Raw genomic sequence first — 22961 nt, 5'->3', positions numbered from 1 at the left:
AGCTACAAGAAAGCCTGCGACATGCTGCCCAGATCCCAGGCCAGAAGAAGGAATGAAGACATTGGGGAGTCACAGGGCCCCTGGGAAAAGAATGGGTGACAACAATGGGTGAGCACAGGGACTGTTACGCCTGCTCTGTGCGCAGGCACTGTTGGGTTCCCTTCCCCCTCCCCTTTCTCCCTTCTGTCTGTGTGTAAAAAGAAAAAAAATTAAGCCTGAACAGACAGCTCAATTGATTGGAGTGCTGTCCTGGAGCACAGAGGTTGCCAGTTTGAATCCCTGGTCAAGGCACATACAGCAGCAACACAGTGTCCCTGTCTCTCTCTCCCCGCTGCTCTCAAAAAAAAGAAAAGAAAGAAGAAATGGAGGAAAGGAGGGAGGGAGACAGGGAGGGAAGAAGGAAGGAAAGAAGGAAGGAAGGAAGGAAGGAAGGAAGGAAGGAAGGAAGGAAGGAAGGAAGGAAGGAAGGAAGGAAGGAAGGAAGGAAAGGGAAGGGAAGGAAAAAGAGAAGGGAAGGGAAGGGAAGGGGAGGGGAGGGGAGGGAGGGAAGGGAAAGAGGGAGGGAGGGAAGGGAAGGAGGGAGGGAAGGGAAGTAGAAAGGAAGGGATGAAGGGAAGAAAGAGAGAGAAAACGCTGGGATGATATAACACGGTTTACACAGGGTCGCTGTCCTATGTGAGCTGCTGGAACAGTGTTCAAGGTAAAGCCTGGGGTGAGGAAGGACACTCAGAACACGGGGACCCTGGTGGCTCCTGCAGAGCAGGTGGAGGGCTGGTGCAGGGAGGGGGACCGATAGTCTCACTCATCACTCACCTCCCTTTTGAATGTTCTTTTTGTGAAATAATTACTTTTTTACTTTAAAATATCAGAAATTTCAGAGGCAGGTTGCAGGAACTTCGTTGTGTTGCCTACTTGTCCAAAAGGACACAAGTCATTGGATAGCAATTTATGTAATATGTTTAAATTCTACTGACGTCCAAGAATGAATCTTTCAGCTTAACTCTGACCATGTCCCTTCTTGTGTCCCACTGAGCTCATGTCACAGAGGCCGAGTCACTGTCCCCTCTACCTCAGAAGATCACCCACCCAGGACCAGCAAACCTCCCCCACAGTCCTTGAACGTGGAGAACAAACCCTCTATTCCAGTGGAGGAAGGTCTGGTCCCAGGGTCGGGGCCTACAGAGATGAGCAGGGCCTCACATCAGACACAGAAGAACATTGTTCCCTGTACTCTCTGAATGAGAGCTCTATTTCTTGTCCTCTTTGAACACAAGAAGGTAAATACCCAAGCAGATGGCACATGGAACACACACCAGGTCCTCATCATCACTATCAACATGAAACAAGTGTGGACACTGAGCCCAGGGACACATGCTGCCATGAAGGGGCGGGGACAGGAGCATCAAAGAGGCTGAGAGCCCCACAGCCCTCACTGCACGTGGCACTGAGCCCCGCCCACCCCACTATAAGTGCAGGCTGGCTCTGCCCTCTCCACCACTCAATCTGCCCTCCCACCCGACCCACATCTCCAGGGGACTCTCAGTCATGAGGACCCTCGCCCTCCTCGCTGCCCTGCTCCTCCTGGCCTTCCAGGCCCAGGCTGAGCCCCTGTGGGAGACAGCTGACCAGGTGCCTGCCCAGGACCAGCCTGAGGCCGAGGACCAGGACATGGCCATCTCCTTCACAGAAGAGGAACGCGTCGTTCGAGAAGCTCCAGGTGACACCTGCCCACGTGCTACAGGGTCTGACCCCATCAGAGGGCCTGTCAGAGGGGCTTGGAGTCCAGGCTCACAGTTGGTGGTGGGATGAGTGGGGAGAGAAGCAGGCACCACGAGGGGAGAGGAGGATGGGGGCAGGGCAGAGAATGAGCACGGATGTGATGGACTCGGGTCAGAGATGGTCATGGGTCTGTGTCACCAACGCTGAGTCAGCCAGTGCTTGTGATTTACACAGACACGTGACCTGTCACCCTAACCCTGCAGGTGTGGTCTCCCATAGTAGATACGTCTCCTCTGAGTAGATGTCCCTGATACTGGCTGTGCCTCTGCTCCCAGTGCCCGTCCCCACCGGGCCTGACCCTCCTCTTCCTTCTACAGGAACTAAGAAAATAATCGTCTGCCACTGCCGACGTCAGTGCCATCGTGGCTTCTTAGGAATTTTCCGGGAGCGTCCAGCTGGGACCTGTAGACTCAATGGCCGTCTATACAAACTTTGCTGTCGCTGAGCTTTGGGGACCGAGACCCAGAGCACTGTGACATTCCACTGAGGACCCGAGAGTGCATTTAGTCTGTGTACCTGTCCCTTCTCTCCTTTCTCTCTCCAGAATAAACTTCAAGCACTAAACTCAGCATTTGGCTTTGTTTTGTTTCGTTCCCTTTTCATGCGGCTTATTGGTGTGGTTCCCTCGTCTAAGAAATTGTCCCGAGTGCCCTGTGGCAGTGGTCCCCAACCTCTTTTGGGCCACGGACTGGTTTAATGTCAGAAAATATTTTCACGGACCGGCCTTTAGGGTGGGAAAGATAAATGTATCACTTGACCGAGACAAGCATCAAGAGTGAGTCTTAGACGGATGTAACAGAGGGAATTTGGTCATTCTTTAACAATAAAACATAGTTCAGACTTAAATATAAATAAAACGGAAATAATGTAAGTTATTTATTCTTTCTCTGAGGACCAGTACCAATTGGCCCACAGACCGGTACTGGTCCATGGCCCGGAGGTTGGGGACCACTGACCTATGGGACGGCACACCCTGTGGGTCTCACATCAGCTTTGCTCACGCCGGGTCTCGGGAACACAGAAAAGTGTCACAATTTGCTTGAAGACCCAGCTTGTGCTCCTTGTACCTTTGCCCTCGGTTTCTGTTTTTTGTCCGAAATGCCGTCTTCATAGCCAGTTCTCCGCGTCTGTGCTTTTCTGATGTTTGACAAGTCAGGACTCTTCTGGTGCAAACAATAAAACCCAGGTCCTACTTCAAAATGCAGGCTCCCGAAAGGGAGAGTGGGAAGGAATGACTCTGCACGCGGACGCGACCTAGAGCTGCAAGGAGACAGCGAGTGTGTCTTCTCCAGCCGCACGTGCCCGCTCCACTGCACCGTTCCCCTGTCCGTCCTGCGCGTGCTGGCCCCAGGTGACTGGGCCGGCGTTCCGGGGCTTGTCCGGTTACAGCCGTTTCCGACCCCAGAGAGAAGGCTCGCCTTGTTTGTGAAACTGCATCAAAGTTCCACGAGCGCGCTCAGGTGGATGAGGACTTGGGTCCATCCCTAGAGCGGTGAGTTCGACCCTGAGCTCAAAGCGTCCTGTGTCCGAGCTCCGCCTCCTCCTTCCTGCTGGTGCCCGAGCAGCTCCGCACACTGCGCATGCTCCGCAGGGACGTGGTGTTCCGCTCTGGGGCGCTGGGCTCACAGCACACAGCCCTGTCTCTGGCTTTCCTCTGGTGATGGACATAGAGGCACAGATCTGCATTTTTGTGGCAAAGAAAACACCGAGCTCTGTTCACTCTCTCTCTAGGAATCAGCTAACCTCGGGAGTGCTGGTCCCTCCTGGGTCAGCAGAACCCAGATGCCCAGGCGTCAGATGCAGCAACAAGAAAAGGGTGATTACAGTCCGTTTCAAGTACGGAATGGGAGGGCACGTCCCCCTCCGTTAAGAACAGGAGACCACAGCCTTCCTCAGCTGCCTGTCGCCGAGGGAGCCGCAAGGCCTCTTCTCGTTCCCAGAGCCCACACTGCCCTTGGACAGCACCCCGGACTTCTGTCCGCCAGCCACATGGCGCCTCCGACTCTCGCTCGCTCCCGGAGGTCCCACAAACACGCCGACCCACTCAGTGACCAAGGCCTCCTCTGTTCTTCGTGTTGACTCTGGTCACTGATTCAACAAAAGTTACCGAGTTCCTGCTCTGGGCCAAGCGCCAGCAAGGTCACTGGCCCTGTGCCCCTCATGCTGTGAGCCACAAGAGGGAAGCACCCCACGGCCACCCCGCCCCAGGGGCCGGATGCCCTCTGCTCAGCTGGGGATCATGGGGAAACATCGCTTTCAAGTAAAGTATAATGAAAAGCTCTGACGTCGAACTGTCAGAATACAAAGTCTGGGTCCTTGCCCTGCTGGGAAGGTGTCATGACCTCAATGCCCAGATTCTGAGCATCGATGTGCCAGGTGGGGACAAGCTGAGGAGGGTGGGGAGGGGAACAGGTAACCTGGGGGCTGGAGGAAGCATCTCACGTCTTGATGGGAACGTGGGTCCCACGGGTAAGCGCGTTTGTCAAAACCCATCCAACCACGTGCTGGAGATCCATGTGTCCACACTCTCAGAACACGGCCTACAGAGTGTCAGCTTTGTAAAAAGTCCACTAGGAAATGGGTCAAATGGGAGAGGAGGGCATTGAGGTGGCCTGTGTTCAACTTCTCACCTGATTTTTTTTTTTTCCAGGGATTACGTGACCTTCTGAAGTGAATGGTCAGTGTGAACTTTAGCCGCCGCAGAACGGCTCAACTCAGGTTGGCACCGTGTGGATGTCTTTTGCTTCAGCCTTCTCAGCTGAGTCCCCCCTGAGAAGAAGGGCCATCCAGTGGGTGGCACCTCCTGCCCGCCTGGGGCAGGACCTCAGACCCCTGATGGAGCCCTGTGTCACCGCCCGGACCACGGGGCCCGCCTGAGAACAGGAGTGGAGGAGGAGGTGGTGTCCTGTCTCAGCTCACCTGCCAGCTGCAGCCAAAGGTGGTGGCCTGCAGTTTGCCCCAGGACACCAGGACAGAGGGGGCGAGACAGAGGTCACATCAAAGGCACGGGCTGACAGCCCAACCCCCTCCTGAGGCACATGCGCTGGCATAAACACCTCTCCATCCCCTGACGTGAGCGGCTGTGCCTTCTCCCCAGGGACCTGAGCCTGCGCGGGGCTCTGATGTGTGTGTGTGTACGGCCAGACCCTGGCGGTGAGGACGAGACGGCCCTCCCTAAACTGGGGTGGGGGGGTGGGGGGGTGGTAGTCATCACAACGTCCTCACGGTGCTGCGCCCCTGAGAAAGCTCTCTGCAGTAGTATCCCATTCCCTCTCCAAACAAACCCGTGAGGGAAACATCACTCTTCCTAGTTTACAAACAGGGCTGTGAGAGTGAGACGCTTCCCTAATGTGGCCAAGTCACGGAGTGTGGACAGGACACCAGTGTCCAGACTCCAGCCCAGAGCCCCCAGGACGACAAGCACCAGGGTGGGACTGACCAAGGAGCCCCACTCCTGTCCATCTCCAGGCTCCCGATTGCTGGAAACCCATGCTTCAAGGGGAAGGAGAGGGCAGCTTTAGGACCTCAGGTGACGAGGAGAACCTCAACCCGGGAAACATCCTGTGATGGTTCATTTCGTGTGCCAACCTGGTTGGGCTACGCGGCCAGAATTTCTTCAGACATGATTCAGAATCTTTCTGTGAGGGTTCTCTCTCTCTCTCACTCTCTCTCTCTCTCTCTCTTTCTTATCAGATGAGATTAATATCTGTAACAGTGATCTTTGAGAAATCAGATCACCCTGCATAATGTGGTCGGACCTCATTCAAAGTTCTGAACAGAACAAAGACTGGCCTCCCGGGCAGGAAGGAGCCTGCTTTGGACTGGACTCTCCAGCCTGCTGGTCTACCCCCTCAGATGATGATGATGATGATGATGATGATGATGATGATTTGGACTTGCCAAGCCCGCACAGTCCCATGAGCCAGTTCCCTGAAAATAAAGAAACCGGTCCTGTTTCCCTGGAGAGCGCTAGCTGATACCCACCCAGATCTGAGCAAGTGAGGAGAAGGAGGCCGGGGCGCCCCACCCAGCCCCCGGGGGATGGGCTGCGGCCGTCAAGCCCTGAGTACCTCTGTCGGGGCCCCTGAACCTTCAGACAGGGCCCCCCATGCAAATGCAAGAAAGTCTCCAAGCCCCTTGCACCCAGCCCCTTCCCGGAAACACTGCTCCCGGCTGAGGGTGGTGAGCACGACGTGGGCCCCGTTGCCCAGGACCTGGCACATGCCTGCATAGCCCGCAGATACGCAGAGACAAGGAGCAACACCCGGAAGCCGAGGAAAGTGGGAGCAGGCAGCAACCAGGCTGGGTCGGGGGGCCGGGGGGACCAGAGGGCAGAGTCGGCCGAGGAAGCAGAGGGGACAGGGGCAGCTCGCGGGCAGGACCCGTGGGCACTGCAGACGGACTCAAGGAAGAGCCCCGACAGGCCTCCTGAGGAGACTGTGGTCCAGCAGCCTGGGTCAGGGCCTCCCCGAAGCCCGGCTGGCCAGGGGCTGTGTGGTTCCCAGGCTCCCTTCCTTCTCAGGATCCGTCGTCAGAAGCCCCCATCCCTCGAGCTCACCTGAGCTCACCTGAGCAGAGGGAACGACCTCCCTCCTCTGAGCGCTCACCTGCCTGAGGTTGGCAGGGGGACACGACTGAGCTGACACGGGAAACTCGCCTGGGACCCGTCCACACACGTGCAGTGTGGACTGTCACGGTTCCCACGGGGTCACTGTTCGACAGGACAGGCCGAGGAGGAGGAGATGTGGAAGGAGTCGGGGAGGGGAGGGAGAGGGCGCCGTGGAAATGGCCAGAGCCATGGGGGCTGGTTCCCGGAGCCTACATCACCGCCACTGAGAAACACGCCGTTCAACGCCACGAGGCAGCGTCCCGGAAACCTCCAGGGACCCTCCGTCTGGGCTACGTGCTGGCATCACAAAGGACGTCGTGCGGGCCCTGAGGGGGGAGCCGCTCCCAGAGGGGAGGGCACTGTGTGCACAGGTGTCCCGGGAACCTCCAGGGACCCTCCCTCTGGGCTACGTGCTGGCATCACACAGGACCGCATGGGGGCCCTGAGGGGGTGAGCCGCTCCCAGAGGGGAGGGCACTGTGTGCACAGGCGTCCCCAGGTAGATGTGGCACATGGCGGGCGGGACAGGGACACTTTCCTTTACAAGCTTCAAAAGAGATTGGAGCAAATCTCAGCTGATGAAAATATACAGCAAATTCAGGGGCTCCCAGACAGGTGCCCCTCGGACTCTCTAGGTGGAAGAGGGCAGGACAGCAAGTGTGGCATGTTCCTGTCCGTCCAAGGGGCAGGAGGCTTCCCCTGGTGGAGGGGCGCGGCAGCCCTGTCCAGCCACCAGGGGGCAACAGCGCGTCCCAGCCTGTGCCCAAGTCCCCTACCATGAGCACAGCTTTGCTGGCTGCGGACCGGCCCCTTCCAGGCACCATGCCAGGAATTCTGGGGACTCTCCTTTTACCACCGTCCCCAACAGAGAGAAAACAGCTGGAGAACACAAGGAAGTGCAAGTCCTTAGGGAAACTTCAGCCAAAGGTGCTGCCACGTGTCCCAGCAACCACATCCATCAGAGCAGTGCTTCCCCACATTCCTTGTGTATGTGTGTGAGTGTGAGTGTGTGTGTGTGAGTATGTGAGTGTGTGTGTGTGAGTGTCTGTGTGTGTGTGAGTGTATGTGAGTGTGTGTGTGTGTGAGTGTGTGTCTGTGTCTGTGTGTGCGTGCCCACGCGCCAACCCATCAGTTGCTTTTTAAAGACAGAGAAATAGTTTTACTTTTATTACGTTCAACACACATAAAACTATATTTCAATGAACATACTCAGAACAACATGACACAGAAGAAAAGGAAAAGCGTCTCAGCCTGCGTCGTGCGGTGGAAGCGTGTTTGCAGACATCGAACATGGACAGTCGCTGTCGTGCGGGGAACTTCCTGCCCCTCCTCGGTCGGGCTACACAGAAAGTACGAGTGAAACTGCAGAAGGCCAGTGAGTGACCTCGAGTGACCCTGCCTTGGTCCAGAGTTTCCGTTTCCCTTTTGCCTGTCACTGTGTCCTGGTCTGGATGACGAGTATGTCACTGTGTCCTGGTCTGGGTGACGAGGATGTCACTGTGTCCTGGTCTGGGTGATGAGGATGTCACTGTCTCCTGGTCTGGGTGACGAGGATGTCACTGTGTCCTGGTCTGGATGAAGAGGATGTCACTGTGTCCTGGTCTGGGTGACGAGGATGTCACTGTGTCCTGGTCTGGGTTACGAGGATGTCACTGTCTCCTGGTCTGGGTGACGAGGATGTCACTGTGTCCTGGTCTGGGTGATGAGGATGTCACTGTCTCCTGGTCTGGGTGACGAGGATGTCACTGTGTCCTGGTCTGGATGAAGAGGATGTCACTGTGTCCTGGTCTGGGTGACGAGGATGTCACTGTGTCCTGGTCTGGGTTACGAGGATGTCACTGTCTCCTGGTCTGGGTGACGAGGATGTCACTGTGTCCTGGTCTAGATGAAGAGGATGTCACATGTCCTGGTCTGGGTGACGAGGATGTCACATGCAGGGATACTAGGCATTCAGACAACGCCCGCGCTGCGTGTCCGTAACACGTGTTAAGACAAAACAGCCTCCCAGGGAAGAAAGAAGAGATGTTCCTTCGTTCTTCAAGCCCACCAGCAAAGTCAGAGACTTTCACACAAAATGAAGAGTCTGTCTTTCTAGATGTTTGTCGTCAGCCTCTCTTTAGTTCCCACAAGCGACGGTTTAATTCAACCGACCTTCCCGTGAAAGACCCGGCTCTGGGTCCACATTGCTGATGCACAGGTCTGACCTGAGGAATGTGACACCCCACGGCTCTCTCTCCGTCATGGGCTGGCCGGAGATAACGTTGTGACAACACGCGGTGAAGTCACGACACGTCATAACCGCCTGGAGAACGCTGTTCTTCGAGGGCGTCTAACTTTCATTTTGCCCTCTGTTCTCCTGACTTCCTCGCCGGAGAGTAGTACTGTCCATTATAACGCCACCTATCCCAGGAGGATGAGCCACTCTGGCTGGCCACCGGAAGTTTTAAAATGTGACAAGAATTGTCTTATAACTTACAGAAAAGTCAAGCATTCCATGAATTGAATGTTTTCAACAGACATCTCCTCTTGGGGACCACTGTAATTCGCACACAGTAATGGCTATCTAGGCTCATCTTTAAGACTCTCAAGTTATAAAAACAATAATCTCAAGTCTACCACATCAGCCTTTAAATAGCTGCATCTCTAGGAAAATAGTGGTAATGTTCCTGACAGGAAGGGGTTACATCTCCTTTCAGAGAGAAAGGACAAACAGAAATTGTGTCCCTTCAGTGACCCATGTCTGATGGCCCATGCCCAGTGGTCCATGTTCCGTGACCCATGTTTGATGGCCCATGCCCAGTGGCCCACATTCAATGACCCATGTGTTGGTGGTCTGTGTTCAGTGGCCTGTGTTAATGGCCCACATTCGGTTGTCCACCTTCAGTGGCCCATGTCCAGGCCCCAGCTCAGCAACTGAACAGGCACACAGCTTAGAGAAAGCCTCAGTCTCCTTTCTTCATCTGGAAGATGTAAGGTTTGTCCTACCTCAGAGTGTTGTCGCAGAGAATTAAGATACAGTCTATACATGGGCTTTGATAAAAAATGGATCCTGTAAATATAAAGATTGTTAAAATTCCAAATATACTCTTCATTCTAGCCTCAAGCTGAGGCAAAGCCCAAAGTATTAACTTGAGGTCCGTTTGATTCCCTGGAGGATAGAGACCTTCCTATCGAAACCCCAGATCCAGAGGTGACTGTACCCTCAGACGACAGACAGCCCCCTGAAGAGAGGCAGGTCGCCAGGCTTCCCGCCCACCCCAGCCTGGTCCAGGTCACACTGCCCACTCCTCCTTGCTGTGAGGACTGTCCTGTGGAGAAGACTCCTGAGTCCTCAGGCCACATGCAGAACACCAGTCATGCTGTGATTGAGTGACAGTGTCGTCCATGCAGGGCGGGTGGAAGAGGTCTGCTCTCCCTCCAAACCTCCACAGGACACATTGGCACATGCAGAACACCAGTCACGCTGTGATTGAGTGACAGTGTCGTCCATGCAGGGCGGGTGGAAGAGGTCTGCTCTCCCTCCAAACCTCCACAGGACACATTGGCACATGACCACAAAGGAAAATTCCCAGCCTCTGCTGAGAACCCCACACAGACATTTCATCCTTGTCATTACACTTGCATGTTGTCCTGTTTTAAGGTGTGTCTCTTGTAGACAACATATGTATGGGTCCTATTTTCTTATCCATGCAGCTACCCTATGTCTTTTGATTGGATCATTTAATCCATTTACATTTAAGGTTATTATTGATATGTAGTTGTTTATTGCCATTTTCTTCTTTAAAGGTGTATTCCTTTTTTTGCTATATTCTTTTCCCACTTTGATCTGTTTACAACAGGCCCCTTAACATTTCCTGTAGCATTGGTTTGGTTGTAATGAATTCCTTGAGTTGTTTTTTGTCTAGGAAGCTTTTTATTTCTCCTTCGATTTTAAACGATAGCCTTGCTGGATAAAGTAGTCTTGGTTGTAGGTTCTTGTTCTGCATTACTTTGAATATTCCTTGCCATTCCCTTCTGGCCTCAAGTGTTTCTGTTGAGAAGTCAGATGTCATCCTTATGGGGGCTCCTTTGTAGGTGATAACTTTTTTTTCCTCTTGCAGCTTTTAATATTTTCTCTTTATCGCTTAGCTTTGGTATTTTAATTATGATGTGTCTTGGTGTAGGTTTCTTTGGGTTTCTCCTTAATGGAGTCCTCTGTGCTTCTTGGATTTGTGAGAGTTTCTCTTGCATTAATTTAGGGAAATTTTCAGCTATGAGATGATTGAACAAAGTTCTATCCCTTGTTCTTTTTCTTCTTCTTCAGGAACCCCTATGATGCGGATGTTATTTCTCTTCATGTTGTCACAGAGCTCTCTAAGAGTTTCCTCTGACTTTTTGAGTCTTTTTTCTCTTTTCTTTTCTGCTTTCATGCCTTCATTCCAGTTGTCCTCTAACTTGCTGATTCGATCCTCTGCTCTATCTATCCTGTTTTTAATTCCTTCCATTGTGGTCTTTATTTCTGATATTGTATTTGTGATCTCTGACTGATTTTTTTTTATACTTGCTATTTCTTTATTTAGGTTTTCATACTGACCCTCCATTGTTGTTCTAAGATCCCTAAGCATCCTTACAATCATTATTTTGAAATCCGCATCTGGAAGTTTGATTATTTCCATATCACTCAGTTCATCTCCTGAAGGTGTCTCTTGTGGTTTCATTTGGATTGCACTCCTTTGTCTTCTCATCCTCTTTTTTGGGTGTTTTATTTGTAGAGTTGGTTGAGTCTAGGCTTGGTGTTGTCTGCCTCCCGTTTTCAGTTGTGTTATTTCTAGGTCTTCTTGGGTTGGTATCAGCTGTTATCTGTAATCCATTTTTGGATTTGGGCAGCTTTGAAGTCTTGATTTGTTTGTTTTCTTAACAGGTGATAGTCTTGTTTACTGATCTCAGCAGGGGGCTTCCTTGAAACTGTATCCAGGAATGCGATGGGTGTAACCTGAGACTCTGAAGACCTCTTTAGCCACTGTTGTCCTGCTTTAAAAGGTTCAGTTACTCTGCCTGACCAGGTGGTGGCACAGTGGATAGAGCATCAGTCTGGGATGTGAAGGACCCAGGTTCAAAACCACAAGGTCACCAGCTTGAGCGTGGGGTCTCTGGCTTGAGCATGGGATCATAGACATAATCCCATGGTCACTGGCTTAAGCCCGAAGGTCACTGGCTTGAGCCCAAGGTCACTGGCTTGAGCAAGGAGTCACTTGCTCTGCTGGAGCCCCTCCCCCCTGTCAAGGCACATATGAGAAAGCAATCAATGAACAACTAAGGAGCCGCAACAAAGAATTGATGCTTCTCATCTCTCTCCCTTCCTGTCTGTCTGTCCCTATCTGCTCCTCTCTCTGACTCTCTCTGTCTCTGTCAAAAATTAAATAAATAAAATAAAAATAAAAACTGCTAAAAAAAATTCAGTTACTCACTTAGGACAGAACTCTCCCCTGCGGCGAGGTCCCGGTTTATCTCTCCTGCCTCCGTGGATACAGCGGCGTTTGCTGTAGAGGCCAGTCACTACTGTGCAGCGCCGCGTCCTGGGCCTTCACCGACGTTCACACAGCGAGCTTCACAGGCTGGCTGTCACCTGTCACTCCGTGCAGACTCACAGTTCAGTTTCTTAGAAACACTGATATATAGAAAGAGAGAGAAGAAAACAAATGTTGTCTAGATGTCCTCTTGTTTATCTGGCTAAATCCTGGAAGAAATTTTAAGCCACCACAAAGCCGAAGCTTCCTCTAGGCAGGAGCTGTTCCCCGGGACGGGACGCGGCTGTGGTGGGGGCTGGGTGACAGGGAGTGGGAAGCGGCAGTCCCCGCAGGCTCCTGGGGGACAGGTGTTCCTTCTCCTGCAAAGCGCCACCTGATCTCTTCAGCCACGGTCAACGGGAAGCACAGGGTTTTGTGAAAGATGGTCAAGCTCTTGAGAAAGTTGAGGCATCTAAGGACATCACAGAACCTCAGCAGAAGGCCATCCCACCTCCATTTGGAGGAGAATTAGGAGCACATTTACGGACAAGTCCAGGGGTGGGCTCGAAAAGAAATTGTAAGTTGTTAAACCAGTCACTTGAGCACACGAAGGGCTGACTACATGCTCTGCACCTCACCTTCTTCTCTCCTCTCCTCCCCTCCCCTCCCCTTCCCTCTCATCTCCTCCTCTCCCCTTTCTTCCCCACCTCTCTCCTCCCCTCTCCCCTCCCCTCCACTCCCCTCCTCCCTCCTCTCTTCTCATCTCCTCCTCTCCCCTCCCCTCCCATCCCTTCCCCTACCCTACCCTCCTCTCTCCCCTCCCCTCCCTCTCCTCTCCTCTCATCTCCTCCCCTTCCCTCCCATCACCTCCCCTCCCCTCCCTTCTCTTCTCCCCTCCCCTCCTCTCCCCCCTGCCCTCTCCTCTCCCCTCTCTCCTCTCTCCTCCTCTCCCCTCCGCTCCCCTCTCCTCTCATCTCCTCCCCTTCCCTCCCATCACCTCCCCTCCCTTCTCCTCTCCCCTCCCCTCTGCCCTGCCCTCCCCTCCACTCCCCTCCCCTCTCCTCTCATCCCCTCTACTCCCTTCCCCTTCCCTCCCCTCCTCTCTCCCCTCCCTTCCCCTGCCCTCCACTCCCCTGCCCTCTCCTATCCCCTCACCCCTCCTCTCCCCTCCCCTCCCTTGCCTCCCCTCCCCTTCCCTCTCCTCTCCCCTCCCCTCCTCTCCCCTCCCTTCCCCTCCCCTCTCCTCTCCTTGCCTCTTCTCCCCTCCCCTTCCCTCTCCCCTCCCCTCCCCTCTCCTCTCCCATCTCTGATGGCCAAGTCTAAGGCATGGCCTCTCCCCCACGGAACATACAGTCTCCCTGGGAAAATAAGGTACGTTCATATCAAACAATGCCAAAATAATACTAGATAGTGGATCATTCAGGGCAAACTTATATATCGACGACAACAACTAAAATGTTACATTTTTAAAAAATAGCTAGCTAAAAATGGTAAAATACTAAACTTACCCTGAAATAGAGGTAGAATTGGGTAAGGTAGAGGTGAGAGGGAAGTTTAAAAACAACACCCTCTACTCACAGGACAAGGGATTGTTGAACTGTGTTCATTCGGTTGTTCCACAACTATTGTTTGAGGATCCGCCCCGTGCCAGGCATGTTTCTCTGAGCCGGGGACGCAGCAGGAAACAACACAGACTCACCCCCTGACTTCGCTGGATGGAACATCGACTGGATCAATACACAGAGAAGCAGGTCAGAGCCCCGCCTGCCGGTAGCGAGCTTGACTTCCCATAGGAGAACCTGTGCTCCGTCCCGCGGAGGTTCCCTATGGCGAGAGCTCCGCCCCCACCAGTACAACGCTGCTCCCGCCTCTGTCCTGACTTCAGCAGCTCGCCCACTTTCTTGGGGATCTCTGCTTCCCCCTCCCATTGCTTCAGCACAGAGCCCATGGCAGAAGGGTACACACTAGGGAACTCAGATTTAAAAAAAGAAGTCAGGCAGGGCTGACCCTCTGTGTTCAGAAACTGCCCGTCTGGCCCACACTGATCCACATCCCTGGTCCAAGCCTGTGGTCTTCAGCTCTCAAAGCAGCATGGCAAATCAATTTACCCGGAATTGAATTGCCTGCAAGGTAATTCATACCCTCTGCCCCCACCCCTTCTCCATCACCTGTCTAAATCCGCAGTGGCCATGACAATGTTATTATGTGAAGACCACTATTTTAATGTATAGTTACCATAAGACAAAAAAAAAATCTTTTTCTTTTTTAAGTGAGAGGAAGGGAGACAGAGAGACAGACTCCCACATGCACCCTGACTGGGATCCACCTGGCAATTCCCCTACCAAAGATGCTTTGCCCATCTAGGGCCATTGCTCAGCAACCAAGCTATTTTTTAGCTCCTGAAGCAGAGGCTCCACAAAGCCATCTTCAGTTCCCAGGGTCAACTCGCTCGAACCAATCAAGCCACTGTCTGCAGGAGAGGAAGAGCGAGAGAAAGGGAAGGGATGGAAAAGCAGATGGTCGCTTCTCCTGTGTGCCCTGACTGGGAATTGAACCTGGGACATCCACACACAGGGCTGATGCTCTACCACTGAGCCAACTGGCCAGGGCTGGAAAAATCTTAACTTGAGAGAACGCCTACCCTGATCCCTTCTCATTCAGGCAACATCTGTCTGCCCTTATGTATACAGCAGTCAACTTCCATATTGGTCATCTAGAAACTGTCCACAGACTGTCTTTCTAATTGGCCGTGGCTCGGCCCCACTCGGCTGGTCCACGACCACCAGTATTCCAGGTTAAACCATCAGCCCACGTGAACGGGCCACCCAGGTGTGTTGAAGGTCCCAAACCAGAGCTCTCACCCAGGGACATCCAGATCCCCGAAACATCTTAATCCCTTTCCATTTTCTGCCTTAATTACAGGAGAAGCGATGCCCCCTCAACATTTAGTAAGTACTTATTTGTGCCAAGTTTAACTCATTACACATAATACCCCGTTTAGTCCTCAGAGCAATTTACTGCTAAGGTTACTTCATTGTACAGGTGAAGAAACTGATCTGTAAAAAGGTGAAGCCCATTGCCCAGGGTCACAGCTGGGGTTCGAACCTAGGCCTGTCTGCTCCCAGGCCTCGTTCACTGAGAAATACAGCCTTGTTTAGGTGCAACCAGCTCAAAATCTGTTGATATCGAGGAATCCCAGAGCTGAATGAAAGACAAGGGCCCTGGCCCTGGCCGGTTGGCTCAGTGGTAGAGCGTCGGCCTGGCGTGCAGAAGTCCCGGGTTCGATTCCCGGCCAGGGCACACAGGAGAAGCGCCCATCTGCTTCTCCACGCCTCCCCCTCTCCTTCCTCTCTGTCTCTCTCTTCCCCTCCCGCAGCCAAGGCTCCATTGGAGCAAAGATGGCCCGGGCGCTGGGGATGGCTCCTTGGCCTCTGCCCCAGGCGCTAGAGTGGCTCTGGTCGCAACATGGCAACGCCCCGGAGGGGCAGAGCATTGCCCCCTGGTGGGCAGAGCATCGCCCCCTGGTGGGCGTGCCGGGTGGATCCCGGTCGGGCGCATGCGGGAGTCTGTCTGACTGTCTCTCCCCGTTTCCAGCTTCAGAAAAATACAAAAATAAATAAATAAAATAAAGAAAGACAAGGGCCCTTTCTCAGACTTCCCTCCCGTCCCTAAAGCAGGAAAGGCAGGCAGGAAGTCCTTGCGGGAAGGCTTTGCCCTCAGCCGGCAGCTCTCAATGAGCAGGTCGGGGAGGGCTCCGGAGGCTCCCATGCACCTGTCTGGATTCCGGTCTTCTCTGCGGCAGCTGGTCCAGACGCCTAGGAGGGCGCGCTCCCTCTCAGAGCCCTCGGGAAGCCCCAGGAGGGCGTTCCTGGAAAGGGACCCATGGGCGGGAGGTGTACCCAGCTCAGCCCCCTCTGCCCGGCCTGGGTCGCCCCCAGGTGCATTTGGTGAAAAGCGTTTTCCCACGCGTTTTGCTGTCCGGTCTTAGCAGGGCAGGTGACGGTTCTCCAGTCAAAGGAAGTGAGAGTCGGGCGTGTAAGTTACGGGCTCGCTCGGGATCGCACACCAGATCATCAGCAACTCGGGGCCTGGAACTCACCGTCTCAGACTCACCGCTGCGGCCCCAGCCTGGCTGTTGGGATGGGACAGCAGGTGCCCCTCGCTTGGGGGGGGGAACCCTAGTCCCCACCTGCTCTAGCTCCCACAGGCTCCCACGGTCCCTCTACGCGTTGCCCCGGCTGGTGCACACCTGCGAGCGCTGCCCTCAGGCCCACACTGCAAACAGGCAGGTGAGGACAAACTCCTCAGTTCCATGGCGAGAACTTCCAGCCAGTCTCGAGCAGGAACCGGGAATGCCGGGCTGGCTCGCAGCAGGAAAAGCTACCCTGCTCCCCAAGACCGCACCTCGGACACTCAACCCACACAGGTCCTGAGGAGCGTCCTCCATGTTCAGCCCAGGTCACAGACATGTCCCTGGAGGTGGGGACACCCCCCACAGCTCACGGGCAGTCGGAGAACCCTCGGGGTCGTGGCCTCCTTGTAGTGACAGCTTCCCACACCATACACGGGCTCCCCACACTGACAAAGTCTGACTCAGGGCCACACGGGAAGGGACAGGTGTGGTGGTGCAGGGGCCACGGACAGCCAGCCCCTCCTGCTCACGCCGCTCGGAGCAGAGGGTCTCAGACACGCAGCCGGTGAGCCACAGACATCTTTCGACGAAGGGGCCGACGAACGAGGAACCAGGAACATTCAGACCGATTCCAACACACCAGCAACATAAAAGTGCTCTTTCCAGCAACTACAGGTTGGGCTTGGCTCCGTGAGAGTCATGCGGGGTGTGTTTACGAAAACAGAAAGCGCTGGGGCGCAGAGCGTGAGCGGTTCCTGGCAGCTCGGTCCGTCTCCACCTGCCTGACTCCCGGGACTCCCCCGGGGCTGACCTGTGAACGCCGGCTGTCGACCTGAACTTCAGAAGAGGGAACATTGTGCACGGCACCTCCCGGGCCTTTATCTCCCCAGGTGGTGCTGCCAGCAGGCTCCAGCCGGCCGGCTGCTTGAAGCGGACGCCCAGCCACAGCTCAGCCGGACACGCTCCAGGGGCCCGGCCCCTGTTTGCTGAGTGAGTCAGAGGGGGGAACCCGTGTGCCCTTGGCTCCCCTGCCAGTCACCCTGATAAGATCAAGCCCACGCCGCGCCCAGCGGCTCCCACAGACGGCACAGTGAGCACACACGTTCCTGGGCCCAAGGGCGCGGCCACCGCACGGCCAGCTGAGGACGCGGCCACAGCTCAATGACACAGGAAAATGAATGACATTGAAGTCCGTGTGCCCGGCCTCTCACCCCAGGGTTTCTTAGCCTCTGCGCTGCGGACACTTAGAGCCCGGGGGTCCCTTTGTCACGGGGGGCTGGTCTGTGCACCGCAGGACGCATAGCAGCATCCTCAGCCTCTGCGTACTAGTTCCAGTGACACCTCCACAAGTTGTGACAAAAATGTCTCCAGAAATTGTCGCATGTCCCCCCGAGGCGACAGTCGACCCTGGTGGAAAACCACGGTGCTGACTCAACGTGAGAAGTTAGTGTAAATGGATTCCGAATGGGATTCTGAAGGCGGACATGTGAAGAGCTGTCCGGGCAGGACACATGGGGTGGACGGCCAAGCTCCCTGAGGGCCCAGCACAGCCAGCACTCCCACCGCCCAAGGGCTTCGCGGCACCGGCTCATCACCCGTCTGCCAGCCCGTCCTGTGGTGTCTCACCCTCGAGGTGCGGAGACCGAGGGGCAGCCAGCCCAAGGCCAGTAGGTCTGGGGACCCTGGGCATCCGGTTCCCGCTCCCATTCCTGACTACGGTGTGTGCCCTCAGGTCCCTGCCATCTGTGCGTTTTTGCTGCTAGAACAGGAAGCACCCGGTAGAGAATCAAAGGCACTGACAGAAGTCGCCACCACCCACCCTTCGGAGAATTCGGAGTTCTTCCTTTTGGCCTAAGGAGTATTTTTTTAATCCCCCGGAAAATCGTGTCTCCTCCACAGACAGCTAAAATGGTTATATAGTTCCTGCTCTAACCCAAACTGTGAAATACACGTTCATCCTCGGGAGCGACTTCCTGTCCACGGATCTGGTGACCACCAGGCCACTGGCTTCTCCAGGGCCCCAAATACTCCATTAGATGAGACTCCCAGTTTGCTCACCAGAATTTGCACTAACATTTACGGCCAGTTTAGCGTAGACCTTGTAGTCCAGCTGCCTGAGTCCCAATCCGAGCCTCGCCATTTTTCCCCTGGCCGTGGGAAGACCGTTTCATAGCCCCAAGCCATCCAGGTGTGACGGGCGTGAGGACCTACTCTGCTGGGCTGTGGCAGGCGGAACCAAGGTGTCTGTGAAAGCAGGTGGCACAGTGTTGGGGGGGCGGGGGACGGAGGAGCTGGTGGCAAAAGCAAGAGTCCTTATGACTTTGATTAAACTTAGCTTTAAATCCTAGCTCTAGAAATCATCTCTGTCTCTGCCCCTCAGAGACCTGGCCTTTCCCTCCATAATCAATAACCAGCGGTCACAGGAACTGCGGGCTGAGGATAACATCTTCACCCAAGTTAGGTCTCAACTCCTGAGCCCTAAGGTGGAGCAAACCCCTCCCAGCTGTGTTCCCATGAGACCAGACACTGGAACGGACCTCAGAGCTGTCCTCAAGACCTAAAGAAATGATTAATTACCCTTACCTCACCTCCGACCAATCAGCTCCCAGCAGGACCTCGAACCCCTAACCCACGGGTGTCTTGTGATTTTTCCCTACAGCATCTGTAACCTACGAGCCACTGGGGAGTTCCGCTTCCAGGCATGAGCTTCCTGTTCCGGGATGGAGCCGTTCACACTAAAACGGCCAGTGTTCCTCCGCGGCCGTTCTCGGTGCTGGTGTTGGGCTTTGCCAGCACCGGGTTCTTTCTGTTCTGTAACAGCGGGACCAGGACATGGTGCAGCCACTGTGGGAAACAGAATGGATGCTTCCCAGAAAAACTAAGGGAAGAGCTGCCATATGACCCAGCCCCTCCATTTCTGGACACCTACCCGGAAGACTTCAACACAGGCTGCAGAACAGATGTGTAGGCAGGCCAGGTGCACGGCAGCCTGGCTCACGGAAGTCAAAAGCAACCCATGTCCACCCATGGACAAACGGATACATGTGAGTTTTTTTTCCCTGAAGCTTCCTCCTGAACATGGGATTGTCACCCTCTTAAAGTTCCCAAGTTTGTCTCCAGTTATGTAACACAGTGCGATGCTTGCCTTCTCCGTCTTCATCTTCATATTATGGTGTATTATTGTTGCATTGAATACAATGTTTATTTACGATATTGTTTTCTTCCATTTATTTTTGTCCTCCTTTTTATTGTAAAAAAAGTTGGTCACCTTACCTAAGGCCCCCCACCTTGCCAATCAATAAAACCTTTCTTACTTGGAAGCACCTTACCCCTGAACCTTGAACCAGTAACAGTTATCTATGCACACATTTTGGTCCCTCCTTTTAGTGCCTCTTTGATAAAATAAACAACTCAGCCAAAATAATTTAAAATTCTAATGGCCACTCAGGACTTTTTTAGTTTAAGTCTACTAAACTAAAGGGCCATTCCTTCAAGAGCATTCCACACCTCTCAGGGATAAAGCAATTTGATTGATATGCAGAAACTTGCATAACAAAAGATAAAATGAGGCGTGTGTGTGTGTGTGTGTGTGTGTGTGTGTGTGTGTGTGTGTTTTACAGCAGTGGTCCCCAACCCCCGGGCTATGAACCAGTAGCAATCTGTGGGCCATTTGCATTTGGTACGGTCTGCAGAGAAAGAATAAATACTTACATTATTTCCGTTTTATTTACATTTAAGTCTGAACGATGTTTTATTTTTTAAAAATGACCAGATTCCCTCTGTTACATCTGTGTAAGACTCACTCTTGACGCTTGTCTCGGTCACGTGATACATTTAGCCATCCCACCCTAAAGGCTGGTTCATGAAAATATTTTCTGACATGAAACCAGTCCGTGGCCCAAAAAAGGTTGAGGACCACTGTTTTAAAGGATTCTGAAAGAAATTGTTGTCTTCTGAGCAGGGCAGGAAAAGCAAGTGTCTCCTGTAACAGGCTAATGAGAAGTTAAATGTGTAAGAGGCAGCTTCAACACAGGACTCTAAAGGCCAGTTGGTTGTTTACCCTTCCAGCGGTAACTACTGCCCGCATCCTTGGCTTGACCGTTGGTGGGGGACCGTGGGGCTCTGAGTTCTCCCTGGCGGCTTGAGGAGGAAATGATGTTGAAAGGTGATAACCTTTGTACCCTCTTAAGTGTATGCAGCTGTGAAGGTTGCCGGACATCATCACAGCTGATACCTGACAAGATCGTTGAAAGGACTGAATCTGACTCACTTTTGATCAGAAATTTGGCAAAACTAGAAATGACAGATTCAGAACCTGATAGGAATTTTTCTCAAAAAAAAAAAAAAAAATTCCCCTCTAAGCTACAATAGAATTATGTACCCAGAGAGCAGGAAGCACACGGGATAGGTAGATGACAACCTATGAAGGCATTTAAGGTACAGCCCACTTCTTCGGTAAAACCGAGAGAAGCTTTCTTCTTCTCCCGCAGAGCTTTGGGAAACCAGAAATGCAGCTCTAAAAATAGTTCAAGTCCATCTCTCTTCACCATCCTTGTTTACTATGACAGAAGAAGAAGAAAGAAGAAAGAAGAAGAAGGAGGAGGAGGAGGAGGAGGAGGAGGAGGAGGAGGAGGAGGAGGAGAAGGAGAAGGAGAAGAAGAAAGGAGAAGAAGAAGAAAGGAGAAGAAGGAGAAGGAAAAACAAGGAAACAAAACTTTAAAAAAAAACCACATACAATCGTCTGGGACTCCGGGACCCCATGCCAAGAAGAAGTACAAATCTTAACTGTCTTCACAAATATCGATAGGAAAAGTCTTACCTATCTCAATCAATAAAGTTAACTTATTACAACTTAAAGATTCGTGGGGTTTCACCTTATTATGTTTGTCTAGTGGCTGAAATTTTGAAAAACCAAACTCTCAGGGCTCTGGTAGCGTAGGTCTGTCTACCTACCCCCCCCCCGCCCCCCGCCCCCCCCCCCCCCGGTATTATGAGAATTGGGTTGCGGAGAGAGCGGCTGCTCAGTTGGCTTAAAGGAATTAAATTTGAACCGGTGCATGAGTGTTTTGTGTTTTGTTGAGAAGCCAAATGTTTCTAAACATGATGAAATATATATTTGCCTGTAAAAGAACCTACCTTTCTAAGTTACAAAATGTATACATAAAATTCCCAATCTAAAGAATGCTAATTGCTTATTTTATTTTAGTTGTCATTAGAAATTAAGGTTTCTAATTTAGAAGGGTTAAAAACTTTAATGAACATGAAAGGAAATAATACGTATATATTTTTGGTATAAGAAGGTACAGGGTACAGAAATGTACTTTTGAAGGAATTACAAGAAAATGGTTTATCCTAATCAGTTACTTATTTCTGAATGAGTAAGAGATCAACTAAATTGGACAAAGAAAGTTATAGGAGGTTTGTGAAAAGAAATCTTAAGAATAAATCTTATGTGTAGTTAGTTAGGCTAAATAAGACCAAAATTAATTTAATTAAGTTAATTTAAATATCAAAATTACACTGATACAAAATTAGAACTTCACTTTCTGTTTTTGTTAAAAGGACAAAGTTTACCTGTGCTATTGGTGTGCTCTTGATAAGTGATTATAAAAGGAAAGCAAAGATTTTTCTATTATAATAAAATTATTTCCTCTGTATCATCAGGTCTTAGATTACTTAGATAAACCAAGTCTTAATATTAAAGAGCCAGCTGCCTGACCTGTGGTGGCGCAGTGGATAAAGCGTCGACCTGGAACACTGAGGTCGCTGGCTCGAAATGCTGGGCTTGCCCGGTCAAGGCACATATGAGAGTTGATGCTTCCTGCTCCTCCCCTCTTCTCTCTGTCTTTCTCTCTCCTTGCTAAAATGAATTTAAAAATACATTAAAAGAGCTAAATTTTGCTTACAACTATCTAACTTGCAGTATTTGCCCGCAAAGTCTTTGTCTCCATGAATAAAGGAATAACTAAGTATTGTTTGACAGTGAACTGTATGATGCTATTGGACCCAACATCTTAAAATTTTTTGGCATATTTTGACAAACTTCCCAAAATTCAAAAATTAAAGTGTTTTTCTTTTTTGTGTGTGTGTGACAGAGACAGAGAGAAAGAGAGACAGAGAAAGGGACAAATAGGGACAGGCAGACAAGAAGGGAGAGAGATGAGGAGCACCAATTCTTTGTTGTGGCACCTTATTCATTCATTGATTGCTTTCTCATATGTGCCTTGATGGGGCGAGGGGCCTCCCCGTTTCCAGCTTCGGAAAAATGAAATAAATAAATACATAAATAACTTTGAGATATTTTAAGAAGGATCCCAAAAACATTTGAAAAAACACAGATCTCTTTCATAAAAGGGGGAAATTAAACTAATTAGGCCTCTTCGAAAGGTTAAGTTTACATGGAAAGCGTTGTCAAATAAGAAATAATAATTATGTTGTATTTCTATGCCTCTATGATGGTTGATAACATAAATGTCTAGGAAAGCACTTTTTTTTTTTTTTTTTGTCCCTTGCATTGTGATCGGATCCTTAACCTTGTCGTTTCAAGCGTGTCATTCACTCTGATATGCTTTGGAAAAATGTTTCATCTACAGAGAGGTTCATGGTGAGGGCTCTGACCCTGTCTCTAATACACCGGTTTCTGATAAACTTTTAGATTATTCCGTTGAACTGGACGCGGGACTGCAGAACTATAGGAAACTGGATTCGTAAGAGAACTAACGAATAGGTCTCATTGGTCTTGACGAACGAGAATTAATAGCCTGGGACTGGATGAACCAATGAGGGTGACTGCCGTCTTCATGATTATTTGAATAGATTGCTTGTTTTTTTAAGCTTTGTTTTCCAGGGTTAAAGAAACCTTTTTTTCTTAAGACACCTATTATGACTTCAGAGCAACTTGGTAAATTACACGGTTGTGAGCAGAATTGATTTTTTATCATTTTATCGTTTACCAT

At 51.7% G+C, this 22961-nt stretch overlaps 1 long non-coding RNA gene across 1 annotated transcript; it reads left to right on the top strand.

Moving 5' to 3' along the window:
- The first annotated feature begins 1455 nt into the window (after positions 1-1455).
- On the top strand, positions 1456-2347 carry LOC136308447 (uncharacterized). The gene is made up of 2 exons (XR_010726099.1): positions 1456-1717; positions 2097-2347. It is a non-coding gene; the product is annotated as an uncharacterized lncRNA (long non-coding RNA).
- The last annotated feature ends 20614 nt before the right edge of the window (positions 2348-22961 follow it).

Source organism: Saccopteryx bilineata, chromosome 6 (genome assembly GCF_036850765.1).
Source record: "Saccopteryx bilineata isolate mSacBil1 chromosome 6, mSacBil1_pri_phased_curated, whole genome shotgun sequence".
NCBI classification, from domain to species: Eukaryota; Metazoa; Chordata; class Mammalia; order Chiroptera; family Emballonuridae; genus Saccopteryx; species Saccopteryx bilineata.
Note: the sequence above shows the minus strand (reverse complement) of the source record. Positions and strands in the feature narration are given on the sequence as shown.